Source organism: Scleropages formosus, chromosome 7 (assembly GCF_900964775.1).
Source record: "Scleropages formosus chromosome 7, fSclFor1.1, whole genome shotgun sequence".
In the NCBI taxonomy this organism is placed as follows: domain Eukaryota; kingdom Metazoa; phylum Chordata; class Actinopteri; order Osteoglossiformes; family Osteoglossidae; genus Scleropages; species Scleropages formosus.
The window spans coordinates 21,298,048-21,316,831 of NC_041812.1; the positions used below are offsets into that span (position 1 = coordinate 21,298,048).

An 18,784-nucleotide genomic window follows, 5' to 3' on the forward strand; every position below is an offset into this window, starting at 1 on the left:
TCTGATTGGAGAGCTGCTCTCAGGAGAATGGGTGGGAGACTTAAGGGAGATTTGGCCACATGTTTATTTATCTTTTTTTTTTTTTTTTTTTATCGGAAATGGATTTTTTTTTCCCCTCTCCCAAGATCAGATGCCTTCTGAGAAGTGCTGCTACTGTAAACCATTCCATTGGCTCAATAACCAACAAACAGTGTTTTGCCAGTGCAAATGGCATAGGAGGTACAGTCTTTAATAACAAATAAATTAAACAGAATGCCTGAAACAAGGTGCCATTACCCTACCCTCCCTCCTAAAACCTTTATGTGTAGTAGTTTACTGAATGTGCATTGTACATTAAGATGAAAACTGCTTAACATCAAAGTAGTGAACTATATAGCAGGAAGTGAAAGAAATGTCTTTGGACTGATATTTAATTCCTGATGTGGACTCCCTGGACCTCAAACAATAGCCTATTCATATTTTTGAGATAATGCAGTTACAACTGATTTCAACAAGAATGGCGGGGAAAAAAAAAGAAATAAAGAAACAGGATGTTTGACACAAATGACCAGTCTATCTCACAGTTTATTTACATATGATTATTTGGCTGATGCATTAACTGAAACGTGCAGTTTTAGTACAGCAAAAACTGCTGCAGTAAACATTTGTCTCTGAAGAATTTCTTATGGCACATAACCTTTCAGATAGTTTCCTTCACTGCCAACAATACAACTCCAAGGAACCCATTCATCCCCATTTCTCATTTTACTGCCATATATTTGATTTGCATCTAAATATGTACATTAAGGAGAAAATAAACAAAAAAATAGGCATGAAATAACCGCTTGCCAGATGTCCATGTTTAAATGCATCTTATACAAGTCTGCTAATCAGGGAAAATAAAAAATAAAAATAATAATAATAAATACAAAATGAGGAACTAAATTGGAGAAAATTTATTCTTATCATAAAACCAGAATCTAATTTCAAAATACTCATTAAGCACATTATAAGGCAAGGCATAATAATCAGTAGCAAAGCACCTGCCTCATTGAATCTGCTACACACAGACCATCCTTGTCCTTTTTTATGATACAAGGCATTAAATCACCAGTGTCCTACAGCTGGGATCTCTTGTTGGAGAGCCTTGGCGATGACAGGAAGGCTCACAACACGAGGCCGCTATCACAGCAAACTGCTTGTCAGAGGCACTTGACACGAGCCTGGAGAGGCCAGGGTACCTACAGGGGCAGGTTAGTAGCATCCCCTCTGGGGGAGGGTGTGCGTGTGGGGGGTGGGGGGTTGGATGTCTCCGTCATCCCGACCCTGGCAACATCACCCCATAGGTAAAGGGGTTTAATCTCGCCATCCCTGCCACCCCCCCCCCCCAACCCCCCACGACTTGGCAGGCTGTGGCGCTTGTTTGCGGACCCTCCTCCCGCGCCTGCTTCCGCCACGTCCCGGCTCCTGCATCTGATTAGGTTAACAATGTGCCGTTATTTGCATGCTGATTTCGCAGAGCCTCTGCTTACAGCTGCTCCTAAAAGCTGGTCTAGCGCTGGGTAATATGATAGCACAGCAGTGAGTAAATGCAATCTTTGTCAAGACCAGGTGTGCTCTTGACTGGGATCTAATTCCTTGCAAGGTTATTTATTTTTTAATTTATTTTTATTTATTTATTTATATGTGCAGCTTTTATATTGTTCCATTATAATCAAATCTTGTGCAGAACAAAGGTGTTTTTCTTCTCTTCCTTAATTGTGGACTTTAAAAGAGTATGACTGTGTTCAGGAAGTGTCTTCAGAAGAAGGTGGTATACAGATTTCTATTCTTACCACATTTAAATGTCAACATGGGGACAAGTTGTACAAATTAGTTAAGGAAAATTTACATTTACACTGATAATTATTCGTTTAGCAAACATTATTCTCCAAAGTGATGAACAACTCAAAGTAAAGAAAAGCATATTTCATAACAGGCAAAGAGCTTTAGATGAAGATACATGATTATCTGAACACCGTTAGCTTGTCTGATACAACCATTTTTGAGGGGGAGAAATTACACGTGTAGCTCCCTATAGAACTCAATCTAACTGGAAATAAAAAGGCAATCACGATAGATGGTTTGATGTAAATTTATGGAACTAATAGGTCACCAAAGAAGTGGATACTAAAGAAAAGTATTTTGCGACCCTTCTTGAATTATGGAAAGGATTCAGCAGCTCTGAGGGCCAGAGGGAGCTCAAGCCACCACACTGGAGTCAAAATTCAGAAACTGCAGATTTTTGAATGAGTCCACGAAGCCTCCAGAGGTGGAGAAGCCTAACATTTTTTTTAAGGTGTAAGGTATGATTTGATCTTATAGGTATTGTGCTGATTCTTTGACAATCTTGTAGCCGGTAACCAGTCTTGAATTTGCAGGCAGCCACAGGAGGCCAGTGTAGAGAAAGGAGGTCACCCATTATGGACTACCATAAGGAAAAAAAGAAATCAGTATTAATTAGTATTAGAAACTGCACTGTAACCTTTAATAGCCGCAGTTTTTAGCTCAGTGCTATATCTGCATAGCGAGACCACGGTCAATAGGCAGTTTTTTCCTTCTTTTCACTTCTCCTATCTCAGTCTCTGTCCCCACCCTGACCAACAAAGGAAACCCATGGGGCAACACAACTCCATCTAGGACGAAGCAAAATGTCATCAAGTGCCCTCCACCCATTTCCTTATTATAAACAGGTTGCAGGACTGACAACAGCCATTATAATTTCCCGCACAGTGCGCTTTACACCCAGAGCCATGTCTTCCAAGCAACAGTCCCATAACCACATCCGCTAAACACAGACCACATTCCTGTGGGCTTCCTCTATTAGCCCCTCTAGAAGAAACCATTGAAGTAAGCCAAGAGTTCCTCATTATGTCTTTTTTTTTCAAATTACTTCTACCTGCTGGCTGAAATGCCAAAGAATTGAAGAATTGTATGTAACATCACTCACTGAAAATGACCCACTAAAAACCCAAGCGGTTTAATGGTCTGTATTCTAAGTGGATTTAAATGCTATAAAAGAGTATAATGAAAATAAATACAGTTTCCAGAAGAAATCAACTTAGATCAAACTGGAAAAAGATGAATACTTAAGTTCATATAACTTCAAATTTTTGTATTAGTGAAACCTCAAAGCTCACCATGTGCATTATTGTTATTATTATTATTATTATTATTATTATTATTAGGAGTAGTAGTAGTAGTAGTAGTAGTAGTAGTAGTTTGACCTCAAAAAGGCATACTGTATAAAATGTTCTGAGCTTTACACGATGTTTTGATAAATAATGCATTCTAAGACCACAGCTCTCCACCATGTTTATTAAATATATTTAAATGCAGAAATTGTCCATACTACTTGACAATTTTGGTAAACGGTTAATGTGGTAGTTAAAGGTGTTGCTTTTATACCCAAAAGCTGCAGGTTCAAGTCCCACCTCTGGGTGTAGTACCCTTTAGCAAGGTACTTCACCTAAATTGCTCCAGGAAAATTACACAGCTATATAAAAGGGTGAATAATTGTAGGTAACTTAACATTGAAAGTTGCTTTGGAGATACACACACACACACACACACACACACATTTTCAGAACCGCTTGTCCCTTATGGGGTCACAGGGAACCGGAGCCTACCCGGCAACACAGGGCGTAAGGCCAGAGGGGGAAGGGGACACACCCAGGACGGGACGCCAGTCCACCGCAAGGCACCCCAAGCTGGACTTGAACCTCAGACCCACCGGAGAGCAGGACAGCGGTCCAACCCACTGCGCCACCGCACCCCTTTACCGCTTTGGAGATACATATCAGCTAAATCAGTAAATGTAAATATTTGTCATTTACTGTACCTTAAATGCTGACATATAGCACCATTGCATTGGTTTCAACCTATTCCTTTGCCACATCAGGGGATACTGATATCAAATGAGCGATAGTGAGACAGTGCTGTGGGTGTATGTTAAAGAGTGAAATTCAAACATCTAGATTGCTGCCACTGGCAAGAGTGACACGGCATTAAAAACGACTTGGGTAGGCAGAGACATACTGTAAAAAAAGGACCAAAACTTCAACTTAGAAAACCCAATAAGGTTTATTAAAAGTTAGGAGTCTCTTACTGAAGTTATATTTCCAGTTGGGGTTTGGGTTACACGGACTAATGTGATAAGGTTCTTTGCTGCTACTATAGCTACCAGAACAGGCTTATGATAATAATGCCAGCAAACCCCCACCCCCCTTTTTTAACCTTGCCTATCTATCATGACAATATCTACTGTACACAATTAGATCATAATTAAAACCCCCACACCATGCCTAAACCTCTTTTTGTGAGGACTGCCATTATTTCCATATGGATACGCCTACTGAGAATCCACCTTGATGCTGTTTCCATAATGCACATTTAAAACGGAAATGATTTTAAACTACAGGACATTTTCATGGTGACTGGATTAAGCATGTCAATTGAAAATGCAATGTAGTGCATTAGCCTGCTTGCCTTTCATTTCTAATGAGGTCTATCTGTACTTTTATAAAAATATTAAACTAATTCTACACAAAATAGCCTAATGTCAGATAGTTGCCTCGGGGAGGGCCGATACATTTTTCTCAAATTTCTTTGAACTTCGCTCGAAGGCTGATTTTAATTTCCCACGGAAAATCAAATATAAAAATATGTAATTGTTTTGATTTGTGACATGAGGTGAACATTCCACCACACCCGGCGTGTGTGCAGAGCCATCTTGGTTTAAAAAAGAGAAAAAAAAAAAGGCAGAAGTATGATCTTCAAAACACTGATCCTTTCACATATCAAACATAAAGGACCCTACTATCATTTCCTTTCCTGAAAAGACTTTTGATAAACACAGAAAAGAGTGGTAAAACAAACTGCAAGGGCTTTAAAAAGAGCTCTCCTCTATGGCAGGAGAGCTGATGATGTAACATGAAGATGGGAGAAACATGTCAAGACTATAATATAGCAATATTACTGTACAGGTCACAGGTGTCAGTAACTTACCAACTCAAAAAAACTCACTCTTAAACAATACTCAGTGAACTACACTAGAGATAATGCATCATACAGGACATTACAGTACCTCACTCAAGTAATCTAGAGCAGCACAGCATCTTAGAAAGTAACAGTTTCATCTTTATTTATTTAGCTGACTCTTTTCTCCAAAAGCAGCTTACAATGTTAAGGTACAAACAATTATTTGGCCCTTTTGAACAGCTGGGAAATAATTTTTGGAGAAATTCAGGGAAGTTCCTTCATCAAGGGTTCTACAGCAGGAGGTGGGATTCAAACTTACAAGTTCAAAGGCAGCACATGTAACTACTATGCCACTTGCTGTCCATGTATTAGCAGCTGCTGGTTATTGGTTCTTATGATGCATTGAAGGAGACACGGGATCATGACCTTGACTTGTCTTTCAGCAATGATGAATGATTATTTATATGTGCTAAAGTCTTCCATGACTGCACTTCCCTTATCATCCAGGAGCAAAATGTCAAGCTCAGTCACAGAACCTGTCTTACTATAGTATGTCTACACAGGATGTTCCTGGTCACATCTCAGCTGTGTTTTAAATGGCCATTCTGGGCACTTTGTAACATTTATTCTGGGAATGTGAGAGGACACAAGTCACTGGAACGGGGTTCACTCACCATTCGATAAACCTTCAGCAATACGTTTCATTTGTTTCCATCTACTTTCTAGTTAAACAACAACTCAGATTCTTCTTTTGATGATGTCATGGGATGTAGGCTGTTTTCTCTTACACACTTGGTAAGAAAAAGTGTTTCATGGTAGTAGTCCACACCCGAAGTTCCCTCTAAATATGTAGATGACCAAAGTCTTTAATTTTATTCCTCCTGAAAAATGTACATTTGATCTGAATGACAGTTCAGAGGAATCCTGGAATGCCTGGACACCCTTCTGGAACTCATTAAATAGAGCTAAATGATCATACCTTCAAATAGTGTAACCTTTTGACCTCCTGCCTTTATTTTATGCATGTGGATGTATTTGTAATTTCTCAACATATTGTTTCGGTCTCATTGTTGCTGTGACCCAGTGTTATTCATTAAACAAACAAACAAATGAGAGTAACTTAAGAGCCTAGAATCTAAAAGGACCACGGGATGTCTGCTGCTGACCCGCAGCCCTAGAGGAAAACTTTCATCTCCGTTTAGAATCCATTTTCACGGGAACTCTTTGGATGATGCTCGGAAATCAAAAAACCAAAATGCTTACAAGACTTATGTGTATTTTTCATTTATAACAACTTGGCGCCGTCTCCCACGGTTCCGGTACAAACGTTGCATTGGTGTGCGCAGCACTTGGAGACAAAGCATTAAAACACATAAACACACCCACACTCCCTATTGTCATGAGCTGCAGCCGTTTTTCTTTGTCTCAGAAGCTTTACCGTGTTTGTGTTTCAGGAGAGAACTATAAATACTCCCTGTAACACACAGATGAGCAAAGACAAAAGAGATGGAGAACATTTGCTCTTCTGCACCAACATTCTTGTTTGTTTCCCCACTCCATGCCAATAATGTTTTGGAATAAAGGTTTATGTGAATTTTCCTCCTCATTATGTTTAAAAATACGCTATTATTTTTAGTTTATCAAATTCTATCAAGCACTGCTAAGTTTTTGCATTTAATGCCTGACATGTAGTTCTTGTACTGAATTTGAACAAATAAAAAAAAAACCGAATAAAAAAACAGGTTTTGTTTTGTCATTATAGTTTTATGACTGAGTATGACAATTAAATCATTTTTTCTTGCTATTTGTCTATCCTGAATCAACAATGCAACTATGATATGCTAAATAAAAATAAAGGTTAATTCAGTGGATTAAGAACTTGCTATTTCCTTTTTAAAATAATTAATAATGTGCCATTAATATTTAATTGTGATGGATTTCTTTTTTTGAATGAGCAATAATCTGTCTAATGTGCATTATTCATGCTTTGTTAAAGACAAACACATCAATTTTCATCCATAAATAAAACCTCAGAGAAAGAAATATTTACATTATTTTATTAATAATACCATAAAGTCACGAAGCAAAAGATGGATATATCGGGTCTGCAGGAGTTCGCCCAAAGTCAAACATAATAATACTGATGGGCTACATAGAGCTCATGAGAACAAGGTGCCTGCTAAGAACTGTAAAGAGGAAGAATATGTATTAAGAAATGCATTCTATAAACCTGTGAGTCATGAAACATAACTGTTGCCATAATTTTTGGAACAGCATATTGTTTTCTCAGAATTTTGAACAGTAACAACTATAATACAGTGATTTTGAAGCTGGTCCAGCCAATGGTGATTTTATTTGAATTATTTATTTATTTAGAAGACACAGTATACTATAAAAATGAAGCGACTATACTGTTGTTAAATGAAGATGATTGAGTTGACAAACTAAATTGCTTATTTTGAGTTCAGTGAATTGCACTTCCATTGAAGGATGAAATAGATCCTAGTACACAATTCCATTTAAATTTCAATTTATCTGTCTTTCTTTAATCATTTATCAGTTTAGCTAATATAGATATCTCATAAGCTTACTTTCAAAAATTATTTAAGGAAGCCATATTTATATTAAAAAAGTCCAAAAGCACGTTCTAATGAAACCATGTTTCCAGTGAGCAATATATATTAAACCCTCAAAATTTCACAGGGGTCTGTATCAAAACAGATTGTGTGACTTATTAATATCTGCATTTCAAAATGTGGCTTTATGAATCTGTTTTAAATTTCAAATATTTCTGATTACTGTTACTGTAAGATTGACGGCCCAAAAAGTAACGTCACTCAGAGGTGCGTGCTCCTCGGGTCTTGGACATTTACGAGGACATGTACAAATATATGTAAATCTGCATGGGGATACACAAATATATTACAAACCAGTTTATATTTTACAGTTGACATGGTTTTTATTTGTTTGCATGTTAAGAAAGCAACAATATCAGCTGAGACTGAAACAACAGCAATGCTGAAAGGATCACTGTACACAATGTGATATCAGCTTTCATAAACACAACATCATTTAATATCTACTATTAAAACAGAAAAATAATGAGGAGAAGAAAGAAAGCAGAAAAGAAGGTCTTTAAAATGTTGAGGACCAACAGGGCTTAGTAACGATTCATCGTCAGTCCTCCATGTCTTTCTCAGTTCGCTGGAACCACAACGAGACAGAGATCCATTCTGCATTAAGTTAAACACTGATTTCATCATGTGGGTAATACACATAACTTAAAAAACGAAATCAAATATTAAAAATGACAGCCTATATGAGTGCGGTGAGTGAGTTAGGGTCACGCGGGGAGGGGAGAGCAGCCGGGTTGTCAGGCACTATCTGTCAGGGTGAATTAGGAGCGATCAGAAGAGACTGAAAGGGAAGGTGATTGTTATTAAGCAGCAGGGCTCTGAGCAAGTTACCCAGATGTGGCCATGCATATAAAGAACAGGAAACCAGCAGTTTAATTCAGGAAGCGCTGACGTACAGGGCAGCACAAAGGATAAAAGTCTATTGTCACTGCTAAGCTGGAAGTTGCTTTGATAACAACAAGGGCTGGGCACCGGAATAACGCATGTTTCTTAAACAAGAACCTCCCTGTTAGTATCTCCTGAACGTACTGAATGAGGGGAAAAAGCACGAAAGCGGTAGATGCAAGTTGACCTAAATGTAAAACGGGGCGAAATGTCTGAATCTATCAATTATTTGCGCTGTCAGAAGGCTTTTGTGTGACAGTCACTTTCTGTTGCAGGAACTCTTGGTTTTCATAGGACCCCATAAGATCTCCTATCTGTTGAGGGCTTTGGGAGTTTCTCGGAGCCACAGACATGCCTCCAGATCGCTGTCACTGATGACAGAAGATATTTACAATATGCTCAGAGAAAAGTGGGTTTGATTTGAGTGATAGGGAGTGACACACACTGTGTCTACCCACATAGAGTCTTAAAGGCACATTCCCAGACTCTCACCCCCCTACCTAGTACAGAGGGGTCTTGTAAAGTTCTGTAAGATCATTAATAATTCTTTCAATATCTCTTCTGAGACAAAATGTCTTCAACGTCACGAATTTTTAAAGATTTATAGAAAGAGCCAATGTAACTGATCCGTATTGATATTTTAAGTCGGAGACATACAATTTCATAGTGCATCTAACAATTCTTTTGTCTGCTTTAGGTGCTTTACATTTTGAAAATAATTTATATGCATTCTTGATATAAATGAATTTTTCATCAGTTTAAAAATATGACGCATGCTCTGTTTTATTATTATTTTACATCGGTCCCTTTTATACACTTTCTTTTAGTTTTTATTGTTCTTTTCTGAAGCCATTTCTCTCTGGTGTCTTATATAGATATGTACAGCATGTATTGGTATGAAAAGCAGAGCTGTACATATTAAAAAAGTACTTAGTGAAAAACAAAAAAAACTTAGAAAATCAGCATATGTCTAAAATACTCCTCGATAAGAGACCTCACGAAAATATGAATTATCTTTTTACGACATGGTGTGGCCAAGGTGCCCATAAGGTAATAAGTTTACCTTACCTTAACACGCTAACTTCATTCTTGTGTAAGGTCTCTCAGGCAGGTTAGAAAATACACAGTTGATTGAGGATGGCAAACAAGAGTGTCCCACCTTCCTGTTATAAAATAAATGGGGGTTGGGGGTGAGAGAGAAGGTTCGAGAGTACATCTTAGTGATTATGTCAAATGGCATGTAACAAATGCTGAAAATTGAAGTAACAGTCAAGGGTCAAGGAAATTTGGCCGAAAAGGTTGAAGATGAAATAAAATCCTGGCCGTGCGGCAGAAAGAAAATCTATCCCCTGAAGCAAGGCCACTGGTGACATGCTGCAGACAAGAAGCTAAATATTGCATTGCACTGTGGGATCTTTTATTTTCATCAGATCAATAGGAGCTTATATTTATCAGGATTCCAAGCAGCTGCCACTTCTGACATCCTCCACTTTATTTTCTCACTCCTCCTCGTGCTAAATCAGGCCCGAGCGACTATAAAAAAGAAGCAGGCCTTCAGTGTTATTTACACCTCCAGTCAGAATTCCATGAAGAGCTCAATGTTTTCCTTTGGATGATTATTGCGATATAAGTACACTGATACTTTCCTGTGTCCTTTTGTTCATAATCCAAATGAGACACACAAAGGAAACCATCATATCCCTTGAAAACACTGTCACTTCTGTCAGAACTTAACTTTCTATTATGTAGTTGTCTCTTGTGCAGGCTGATCATTATGAGGAATTCATAAATCCAGCGAGTGCAACTAAAATAGTCCTATCTCTAATCATCACGTAAGGCAAAATTTGCTGTCGGGCGGCTTTAATAGATTATCACTGGTCCATCTGTGTCATTATTGATTTATAAGGCATTAAGCTGCTTTAGGAAGAGAAGCATTTTCGACACACTGTAAGGATTCCGGTCAAAATGAGGGGTTTGGCGAAACGGAGCTCACTCACGTCGGCCTCTTCTAAGCCGCTCCTAATGAATATAGGATACACTTGGGTCATGGTCACTACAATTAGTCTTGTGGGCATTTGTTTTCCAAGAGATGGCAAGAGCTATGAACGAGTAAACCTAATAATAACAATTTAAAAATAACAGCAAAATAAGGGGTGTCATTAACATATGAATACTACATGCAAATGGATAGGCCAGAGCAGATGTTGGTGCATTTAATTGACCTATATGTGAATCGCACCCAAAACCTTTAGCAGATCTTGGTACAAAGAAGAGGAAAAGACAGCTGAACGAGAGTGATAAAGAAGGCAAGCACTGAGTCGTAAAGGCTAGAAAGATTCCAGCAAAATGTTTTCCCTGTTGTCCGTTCCTCCTGTCTGGCATTGTCACATGACTATGTGAAGAGATGACATAATAGCCTGTGTATTATCCCACGGTCTACAGCAAGTTGAGGCATCTTTCCTACCTTTACACCCATCTGTCTCCTTCTACCTTCCGCTTTTTCCCAATCTATACTCATTTTTCTTTTTAAAAGATATAATGCTTGCATGAACAAACCATGGAAATCACAGATGCCGTTTGGATACTGTTATTGCCCCCTTCCTCTGAGCCCCCCATCTCCTCTGGAATGTCATTAAATTGTATTAAATAGCCTTTATCCAGAGGGCAAGGACCACCCAATATATAATAAAGTGTTTAAAGCCCTGTTCAAGCTACTGGGCTGAAATATTAGGGCTGAAAGTCTGGATGTCAGAATGAACTGTGTGTGTGTGTGTGTGTGTTTGTGTGTGTGTGTGTGTGTGTGTGTGTGTGTGTGTGTGTGTGTGTGCGTGCGTATGTGTATGTGTGTGTGTGTGTGTGTGTGCAGCTTGCTGTGACACATACTAATAGACACATACCTAATGAATTACAAGCTCGTGGAGTCCAGCATGCTGACATTTTCTCAGGGAGCAGGGCAATTTCATATGTGCTGCACAGCAACCAAATTGCATCACACAGAGATGCCAGAAGATTAGCATAAAAATTAACACTTAAGTTTCAGTTTATTGTCAGCCCCACTCTTTCCCCTCCTGCCTCACAACAATCAATTCCTATTATAAATCTGATTAGATTTTATGATGCTTATTATTCTAGGCATGTCCTTACATGGCGCTCACAAGCTTGATGACTATTTGTTTAAATATTATGAAGAAGCAAAAACATAAACTGAAGGAATCTTCTTTTTTTCCTCTCTATTCAGATAATTTGTTACATTTCACATTCAAATTCATATATCAGTAATCATTTAAAAGTTAAAAAAAAAAAAAAAAAACTGCAACATCTTACATTGACATGATTTATTCTGTATATGTTGTTTTCAGTTAGCAATTTTATTTTTTTTTTGATCGTCTTGGTTATGCCCACACTGGTCAATTACAATTGTGTTATACATAGAAAACAACAAGAAAAAAATTAAGCACGTTCTGTTTTATTATTATTACACTTTGGTGCCTTGTATGCAAAAATCGTATATGTGCATAAAATATTATACATATAAATGTGTATATATATGAATCTTTAGTATAGAATTTTTGGGGGTGGGAAAGATATCAAATGCACCAAAAATATCTGATATTTATTTAATCGGATTGGTAATTCAGGGTATTGATGGTAATCTTGATATCTGCCTTTCTTAATGTCAGACAATTGATCTTCTTTTGTTTGGTCGAAGACCTAGCTGTGATATTATTTGAAAGTATCTGTTTATTTATTAGTGAAATATCAGTGTACATTTTTTTAGCATGCACATTCAGTCTTGTCGAGATTTACATTTAGAAAAGTTACTAAAAAAAGCGTATTACACTCTCCTTCCATGACAATAACACTTGTGTTCCTGGAGAGCAGTGCTGAACATTTCAGGTGTTTTAGAAGATGACAGAAATGGCACTCCCAGTGGTTGGAATGGTCCTTACTGCATTCTGGTGGGTCAATTTCACAAAATGTCCTCTGTGTTTCACAACATAGCTAGATTTGAATTTGTCATTTCAGAGCGCTTTATAAAGAAAAGTGATCACCAGGTACAGGAAGAAGCATTCTCCATAATATGCATGTCTATTTACCATACACCATTCTAGTGTCTATCAAACAAGCTTTTTGATCAGAACTCATCATACAGGAAATAGTCAGTGAAAAAAAAAAATTAAAAAAAATAAAAATCAGCCAGATGGAAGCAAAACATCTCAATTTTTCCTTTTTTTCATCCACAAACCTAAAATTTAGTAATTTATTGTATTATGAACATGGATTTTCAATCAACTTCAACGAGGGAGACCACACCACTGTCAAACTTGCCTTCTGTAATGAAGAGTGACGATATTTCATAAAAGTTGCATTCTGCTAGCAAAATATTATTGACACACCATCTTCAGAAATGCCACTGCTACACCAGCAGGAGTATGTTATAGAACTTTTTCACCCGAATATGCAAGGCATGCTGTGGCAGCTAGACATTTTTTGATGTAAATTTGATACAGATATCAAACGCTGTTCTCAAAATGATGACAATAATGCACTCTTTTCCTTCAAAAAATGGCCAAACAAAGGCAACAGGTGGTTTAGTAGTTAGCACTGCTTCCTTTGGACTTAGATGTTGTTGGTTTGAATCCGATCCCCTACTGTAGTACCCTTGACCACGGTATTTACTTTAATTTGGCATAATAATAATTGCTTCAATACATGAATAAGAAAGTAATTGTAGGTAGCTGAACACTGTAACTTGTTTTAGGCAAAAGCATGAGCTAAACAAATAAATGTAAGGGTCCAAAATGTCAATGTCAGTTGATACTGGACTGGACCTAACATCCACATAACAGTTATGTCCTATTAAAACTGCTAATGTGTAGAAATATCTACACACCACTCAAAAGGCATAGTAAATGTCTATTGCACATGAATGGATATTCCACATTAAATCCAAATTTGAGAGTACGATACTGCTTCTAGTGTTTACATTTTTCCACAGACTAAGCGGTTACAAAATGACTTTTATGGAATTACTCTTTATTGCTGGCTGGCCATTTCGTCAACACTTAATCACCATTTCATCGCCATAAAATAGTTCACCAATGACTGTATTTCCTATATTTATTGACGTATTTGTCCATTTACTTAATTTTTTCCTCATCTTAGTTGTGCTCCGTAAAGCTATGTATAACATTTCTTTAATATGCATTTATTTGTTTAATCAGCAACTTGTGAAAGTGCACAAAGGATATCCTTATATAAGAATAGTTTGATAGTTATCAAATGGCTGTACAATTTTATATAAAGTGACTTACAGTATCTGAGCCATTTATTTGAGCCAGCTCTGTATTTTTCCAGTATCAGTTCAGGGTATATTGAGCAAGGGTACTCCAGCAGTAGCAGGGAGTGGGAGCTGAAGCAAAAAAATCTGTGTCCTTAACCACAGTATTACTGGCTACTTACTGGCCATGAGGGAACCTCTCAATGATCGTCACAGTCGAATATTTGTCTGTATACAGTGTTTGGAAGCAGCGTATGAACAGTAAAATCTGGGTGCACTTGAGCGGCTGGAGGGATTTCTCTTCTGTTTAGACAAATGCCATTTCATTGCATCCAGATGTCTTTAAGCACAGATCATCCGCTATCCCTTTACTCGAAAAACCCCTGAAGTACCTAAACATTTATTCATAACCACATTCCTCTGCTGACCCTAAAATTGCTGAGCGGAAATATTTCACGCATCCCACGTGAGTCCATTTTGAAGAGAGTTAATGTTAATCAGAGACAAAGGTTAGATATGGGGGTTTAATGTGATTAACTGAAGGCTTTGCCTCCACACTCAACACGCACATTTTTGGGCTCAGTGACAAGATGGCACTGCCGCGCTCGTGCTCCTCCTGCGTTTCTTAGCCCGCTTGCTGGTGCGGATCGAGTTTGGCTAACGGCGAGATTCGTGAAAGCGCATTCACGGCCTTGTTTTCTGCGGCGCAGGTGGTGCGACAGGCAAGGAACACGCCGGAAGTTGTAAGTGGATAACCACAGCCCCTGCTATGCGGCACTCAGAGGGTCGGAATAATTTAAACCAGCCAGTCACCTATTCTCATGTTAACGTGGCACAGTGGAATGGGCCACCCAGCTGTAAAAATGTTAGTCCATGCTTTAGAAAAACAATCTCCTTCTTTTTGATGTAAAACATCCCTGTTGCTTTACCTACAAGCTCTGCTTCAACTTGAATCAATATATTCGCCATTCTTTTAAGTCTACTTTCCGCACAATTTATGAATAATAAACTTGATACTCAAGCTATTTTCTTTTTGTAATGTAGTATAATAGCACTGGAAAAAGCAATTAAATTCAGATTAACTGTTGTATTCCAGGATGCCCTAGAATACATATAAGTGTATGTGTGTGTGTGTGTGTGTGTGTGTGTGTGTGTGTGTGTGTGTGTGTATTTTTTTTTCAATGCATTCTTTTGCACATCTGATGAACACAACTTACCTCTATTTTATTGGTTAATTCTTGATGTATGAAGGTAATATTTTATAGCAGTGGTTTATTTTATGAGTGCACATAATTAATTCAACATGTCCTATCTCTCTCTCTTTTTTTTTGCCGAAGTCTTTATTTAAACTTTATTGTGAAATGTTTGCATTCTCAGCATTCACAGCCCACACACAGATTATTATTTCATACTTCATTTTGAAAAGTTTAGGCTTTAAGCAGCCACCCCCCTCCCCCCTTTCTCTCATTCCCTGTGATTACAGCAATTCTTTGGGCAAAGCACCACAAGACATCTGCATAAGAAATAAACTTACACACAGACCCAAGTCCCAGGCCTATTCTTGAATATGTTCTTTATATACATTTTACTTATAATACGATCATTAACCAAATTATATTAAAATAAATTAGATTCCTAAATTTCAGTTCTTAAGAAGATTGCACCAGATCAGACTGGAGAGCAGATGTTCATCATTGATTTGCATGGACCCACAGAAGGTTTCTGGGCAGATGTCTCCTCCAGTACACGACACGGCCAGAAAACCATTCTCGCATAAGTGATCTTGGGCAAAGAGAATTAGTTTTCACAAATTCTCATGTGTTCTTACTGCGTTCATCACTAACTACTGTCTTCTTTATAAGAAAACAATACAGAAGTGTTTAATTATATCTGGGATCTGTGCATTAAATCAGAACATAAAACAGAGTGTAAAATGTTTCATAAAATGTTTTGTTTATTCATCACTTTAAAATTTTTGTCACTTTTATATACACCTGTTCAAACTGTGTTTACCTCAGGTCGTTTTTATGTCCTTAAAAACAACTTGCATACTTTTCTTGTCTCATAATCCTGAGGTCCAAGATGAAATATTAAACAACAACTTGGTTTAAGTATATTTACATGCATGATGTCAAATCCACAAACCCACCAAGTACTACTTCAGAGTCAGAAAGTTGTACATTGCACTTGGATTGAGTAAATTGTGCTGTTATAACCTGTTTTAAGGGACCCTCGGGTGCCCTTGGCTACTTCCAGAAACACGACCACTGAGATTATCCAGCAAGGCTGGATTAATCCTTGTGTAATATTAAGACATATATGAGTCAAACTTCTGCATGTGCTAACATCACCGTGCAGATCAGCGTTGTACAGATGAAGACGTTGGCCCTGTCATCTCCTGATTTAAGAAGAGGAAATGATTTCACTTAAAAGAAATGCCCCCCCAACCCCCCTTCCCCTCTATACCCTCTTATGTTGTTGCAATTTGGAGCCTTCGTGTTCTTTCCACTGAGCTGGACAGATTTATTTAGCCCCTCTAGATGTTTAACCAATAGCAACCCCACCGTAATCTCAACAACCTATCTATTTCTCTGCCGACTTATCCAAATATCATAACTGTAAAATACTTTTGCAATCATTGCGATGTAAACAACTTGAAAGGCATGACCAGTAAACAACATGAATGCGTCATGATTATTTCAGATTGTGTTAGACAGAAAAAAGCTACAACAAATGTAGACAGAAAAAAGACAAGACTTTTTTTTTCTTTTTAATACAACATCAAACACTTAATAGATGAAACTGTAGTGCACTACACTCTGGATATGGATGGGGCAAAGAAAGACACACATACACCGTACATTAGACACATTTATTGGCGTACCGGCACACAGTGAGATGTATAGGTGCGATCACAAGGAAATAATGCTATCGGTCCGAGGACCCCTTATTCTTAAGGACCTGCACCTCAAGCCAACCTTCCCAGCCTGCTTAGCTCTTCTCAAGCTTTCCTTCCCCCTCTCTCACTGTCCAGAAGGCACTCACCCCCTCTTAATCCCTTTGAGCCCCCACAGTGGTTCAACAACTATTTCACATTTTACCCACAATTCTCAACTATTTACAATAAACATCTTTTCCTATTCGAACACGACACCCCTCAGTAATGCCGGTCATTGCAATACATTATTTTTATGCCTGACTTGCACTGTGAAGTTCTCCTGAATCATAGTAAGAGTATACCAAAACATAGTTTTGGCACAAAAGGAAAAAAAACAGTCAAAGAAAAACAATCTCCAGGATGCCTTTCACTCTTAAAAATATGTGTATACTGCATCAGTTCATGCTAGTAGTGACTGCAGTTCTGACACTGAGAAGTGTTAATGAAAATGTTAAAAAAAAAAAAAAAAACTTTTTCTTCCTTTCCTCCTTCCCTCTTGCCACTGTCAAAGACCCCTTGCATTTCTGTTGACCCACACAGGGGGTGGAGCACTTGCCCGTTCTCTAGAAGCCTGGGTTTAAAGAGCCGCTGCCCAACAGAGTGACCGAGGCCCCAGCATACACTGTGACTTCATAATCCTCCACAGCTTGAGCTCCAGCCACCCCCCTCCACAGCCAGCCCATCGACCCCACGGTCCTACCCCTTTCCCACTCTTCGTCCCATGTGTGTCCCTCGTGTGGCTTCAAATCATCCCCGCTGGCTTTAATATGGAAGAGGTGAAGCTCAGCTCAAGACCAACAATCCCATAATGTGAAGGGCTAAAACAGCAAAAAAAAGAACACCTGGCTAATGCAGAGTTCACTCTGCAGCACCACCTATCTATCTATCTATCTATCTATCTGACTCAGGGACTAAACTGAGCAGTATTAACTTTTTCTCTAGTTCTTTCAGTAACTGAACCTTCACACAAACGTTTGCTAGTTACAGGGAGTGAGCTTGTCTGAAACAAGACAGCTGGTTTAGAATGACAGTACTTTATATAAAGAAATCTTGATAAAAGGTTTCATAATCCAGCCACTTCTTATTCACATGAAAATAAATATTTATACTACTGTTTATCAAAATTTACTTTGGGTTCCTTCAAAGCTAACTGAACTGCCTCCTATGAATGAAAGTGTATGTGGAGTTTATGCATTAGGAAAATGCATTACAGTAAGAGAACTTTAAATGTGCATTGTTTTGCTGTAATTAATTTTGGAAATGAACTTTATGGATACTAATTTCATAATGTATTGCAATGCTCTGCATAATGTATCATAATGCACTTCAAGCTGAAAAGATTATTTGCACTTCAACAATGGCATCTTGGGAAAGCAAGCTTCAAGATCAATGGAAACACACTGTTGCTTTGACACTGAGTACTGAAATTCTGGAAAGTTCCACTCACATATAGCATTTTCAATATATGCCCAAAGCATTTTTTTTTTCCATTTTATCCAAGTCTTGAGTTATGAATTCTGTAACAAAATGCTCATATATGTCAAAAATACAAGGTAAACCATTTCTACTCTGATAAGAAACTATATAAAGTCTGGTGTTACTAGTTACAGCCCCTATTTTAGCATTTAATTAATCAAAACAAAAAGAAAAACATCTCAAATATACCTCCACAAGTGCATACCAGCATTATTACACACTATTCAAGAACTCTACATTTGATACAACAAAAACTGGGTATGACTCACTTGGGTGTTGAATGTCATTTAAAATTCACGACTGGGGTTTATGTTCTGCTTGAGGTGCCTTGCAATGGACTGGCGTCCTATCCTGGGGTTCACCGCGACCCTGCTCAGGACACGCGGTTGTAGACATTGTGTGTACATATATATATATATATATATATATATATATATATATATATATATATATATATATATATATATACACACACACACACACACACACACACACACACACACACACACACTGACTGAAACTGTTTATCCTGAGCAGGGTCATGGCGAGCTGGAGCCTAACCCGGCAACG

General features: G+C 38.0%; 1 protein-coding gene across 2 annotated transcripts in view; it reads right to left on the reverse strand.

Moving 5' to 3' along the window:
- The window catches only part of LOC108926366 (zinc finger protein 536-like), a 131,848-nt gene that overhangs the window by 77,000 nt on the left and 36,064 nt on the right, over positions 1-18,784 (reverse strand). For both annotated transcript variants that reach the window (XM_018739033.2, XM_018739034.2), the window contains exon 2: positions 9,588-9,682. The gene's annotated coding sequence lies outside the window, so the exon portion shown is untranslated. The remainder of the gene's footprint in view (positions 1-9,587; positions 9,683-18,784) is intronic.